Source organism: Mercenaria mercenaria, chromosome 12 (genome assembly GCF_021730395.1).
Source record: "Mercenaria mercenaria strain notata chromosome 12, MADL_Memer_1, whole genome shotgun sequence".
NCBI lineage: Eukaryota > Metazoa > Mollusca > Bivalvia > Venerida > Veneridae > Mercenaria > Mercenaria mercenaria.
The window spans coordinates 33760769-33764684 of record NC_069372.1 but is presented as its reverse complement, the minus strand read 5'-3'; the positions used below and the strand labels follow the sequence as shown (position 1 = coordinate 33764684).

Below are 3916 nucleotides of genomic sequence, written 5' to 3'. Positions count from 1 at the left end.
AACGCATATTTGGAGAACATTTCCACACAATAACGAATTCTATACCTGTGTATGATTCCATTCTTTTTCATATTTTGTTTTTGTTCGCAGGTTCCTAACTCACATGTTTCTGTCTTACAGTTCCTTATTCCCACCTGTCCTAATTTACCTATAATAAACTTGTCCATCAATCAATTTGGACAGTATCATTGTTCAATGGTGAACAGTGCAGATCATGATCAGATTTATACTGATCTATTTATACTGGTCGCAAAGGCAGAATCAATCATGTCCAGCATGATAAGGGTTAAGAAACTAAAGGGTGCGTGATGTTTCTGTATGTGTATCAATATAACGGCTTATTTTGTAATATTTTGCGTTTTACCTATTGTTCAAATCAATTTTCAATAAACATGTGTACAACCGTTGCCGAAAGGTTATAAAAATGTAACTTTACGTATTTGTCGGCAAAAACAAAGTTAACATTTTGTTGTTTCAGTAGACTGAATCATTCTAGTTCATGTAATACTTTGAGTGTAAATATCTGTTGATCGGCAATGTTTTTGGTCTAATTTACCTGTATTTAATAAAACTCGAACCTAATCTTACCTTTAATTTACACACGGCATTTTGGGCTTTAAGCATAATGTTCATAACTTTAGAACAAATATTTGAAGAGCTCATTACTATTGAATTCATTACTAACTTCTAGAGTGTGATGTGTGATTCACCCGAAACACACAAACTGCTTTAAAACATGGAACTGTAAAATTTTTCACTTGCTATATAACTGAAACTTAGTCTTATTTAATATTTTTAAGTTTTCAAATTGATCGTGGATAAGTTACGTCGAATTCGTAACCCAGTTCGTATTCCATTGACGGTTCCTGTTCACCTGTTTACAAGTTGTTTCCGCTAGCTTACTAGAGTCGGCAAAATTAAATGCATGGCATTTCTTTAACGTATGTATCTTCTATATCGGTATTTCCAATAAATATCACAAGCTACTTCTCAATGAAACAGAAGTAGGGACAGTCTGTGACAGGAATGGCCGTACCGGCGACAGTAACCATCAGAACAAATCAACACCCTTTACAATATTTACAAATTTATTTACATAAGATGATTATTAACAATGAATAGATATGAAAAGAAAAAAAAAACTGATTAGAAGAAAGAAAAAAAAAGAAAGTTCAGTATCTCTAGATACAAAAGTTCTTATAGTCCATTCTAATCTGACGTGACACAGGTCTTTAATGTAATTGTGAACTTTAAGTAGCACAAACAAAACATAGCTTCTAAATTCAAAATACAGTCCCTTTAAACCGTGAATACGTTGATTCCGTGTTGGCTCCCTATGGTGGTAGGTGATTGCATCCCTGAGCTGACTTCAGAGGATAACAAAAATCATCGTCTTTGCGGTTTACGGCACAACCATGGGACGTAAGCTCTGCGCTGGGAATATCACATCCAGGCGAGTGAAGACAAGTGAACCTCGGGCATTGTACTTCCGGGTTATGACATCACCAGGAAAAATCGTCTGGCGGAAGAAGCTAAATATATAACATATGGTAAGCACCATAGCAAAACAAATAAGTCAGGGCATAAAACTGCTCCTTTGGGTACACCATACCTCCGTAGGCTCCCATAAATAATACGTGCTACTTATACAAAACATATGTGCTACTAAGTTCATACGTCACATGATTAAAATACGTCACTTATTACTTCCATTATTACAAAGATTACTTACTTAAAAGACTAAAGTTAAAGTATGAAAAAGATATGAAAAGTATATGATGAAACATTATAGTAATGGAAATGATAAACTGCAGCCATTTTTAACAACTACAAATTAACAAAATTCAATGTAAATCAAACGTTATATGAGAGTTGGCATCCATATAATATCTAATGCCATACACTACAACGGACATTAATTAGATGTGCTATAGACTGGCACACAATTACAAATTACAATAATATATTACAAACATGGCACTAGACTTGCCATATAGATTTATACATAACAATACAATGCAGTAATGGCGTTCCATAATTAACAAAATGTTTGACATAAGTTTTTGAAACAGTGCTTTACAATTATCACGATACAAATTTCAGTACAAATTTTACATCTTATATAAATGAAACATTTAGACTCCTCTTTCTAAATAATTTACAGAAGTCTGAAAAATTTAATAAATTATCCTGATATACCGAAACTAGCCAAAATCATGTGCCGAAAAGTAAATGTTACAGAATTCTGTAGAATGAACAAAAATTTACCAAATAAAAATCGTAATGCAAAAATCATACAAAAATCTAACAAATAAATTTCTTACCTCGATCGAGCATAAATTTCTAGCAAGAAAATAATTCAGACATAGATTCGTCTATAAAGTCGTAAGGTGGTGTGCGCAAGGCATATATAGTCCAGTCTATTTAAAGGATAATGTCCCGCCAAATACTAAATTTCATAGGATTCACGGCTAAGCCGTGAGCTATGACTATTGTCATTTTCACGGGATTCACGATATAGCCGGGGAATCTAACTACTTTGGCGCGAATTTAAATTGACAATTTGAGGCCCATTATAGTGGTTTTGGGGATAAAACATAAATTACTGAAGTTTATAAAATATCAACTTTCTTATTACTGAACAGAATTTAATGAAATTTACATGGAAATTTAAGTTATGAAATACAGAAAAACATGAGAGGTATTTCATGCGTGAAATCTGACATTTACCTCAATAACTCAAAAATTTACAAAAAGATGATGCAATACCTGCATTTACACTTCAGATAAAATAAGGCCCGTATGTCAATTTGTGACACAGTCCGAGCAGTGGGGTACCGGTTCCCCTCCAGGAGCCACCCGACCGGGGTTCCCGAAGCGACGACCTTATGGGACGGACGACGAAACAGGCGATTCCGGTTTAAAGTGATCGTGGATAAGTTACGTCGAATTCGTAACCCATTACGTCGAATTCGTAACCCAGTTCGTATTCCATTGACGATTCCTTTTTTTTCAGTAGACAAAGCTATCATAATTATGGTTCTGATGGCAGCCATTTTCGATTTCCATACACAGAAAAATGCCGGAGGGCACGAAGTGGAAGCCATTAGATATTATGTATAGTCTACCCAATGAACAATATAAAGCAAAAGAACCTTGAATAAACCCCACAACAACGTTCATTACCATTCTCTTTAAAGAAAACCACATTAAAATTTTATAATGACTGTCATTTTGAATGTTCATAAATAAAAAAAAATAATCCCCAAAGATGACAAGATGTCATCCAGTGGATTCTCATTATAATAACTGAATCCTAAAGAACATGAAACTGCAAAAATGCCTTGTATATACTCCATTACACGGTTCAGTAAAAGTTCTACTGGACAAATACAACTGACAACGTTATGAAATACAAAACTGTAATGTGTAATGGTGTAATTGGAATATCATGAAATACAGTGTCTGCTATCTTGATTATAAAGTTAACGTGAACTGAAGATTGCGTCTAATTGCTTTTTCTCGCGAGAGACGGTTCCTTTCAAGTGTAGATATCTTTATTGGAGACAACCATTAGCAGTACAATACGTCATTTACAGCACGTAGTAATTTTTACACTTCGAAATTTCCGGAATCCCCAGTTCGGTTTGCAAAATAATCGAAGGACTAAATTAAATGAAGGTAAAACACATGAATCTAATGACTGCATCCATTTATGTCAGTGTAAAGAAATGTTTTACTGGGTCCCAAAACTGAATTGTCATAGAGAACAACTGTCTGAAACATTGCTCTGTTGGAAAGTAAGACACATTCCTTTTCACTACTTTGAAAAGACCTCTGTCTTTTGTCAGTCACAGACTGTGTGGGCATGAATGTGTCTTTACATATTTCAGTCCTGGTTTTCAATCTAACTAAA

The 3916-nt window shown here is 34.2% G+C and overlaps 1 long non-coding RNA gene across 1 annotated transcript; it reads right to left on the bottom strand.

Moving 5' to 3' along the window:
* Positions 1-1128: 1128 nt before the first annotated feature.
* On the bottom strand, positions 1129-2814 carry LOC128547306 (uncharacterized). The gene is made up of 2 exons (XR_008366446.1): positions 2325-2814; positions 1129-1532 (listed from the first exon to the last, which is right to left on the bottom strand). It is a non-coding gene; the product is annotated as an uncharacterized LOC128547306 (long non-coding RNA).
* Between the last annotated feature and the right edge of the window lie 1102 nt (positions 2815-3916).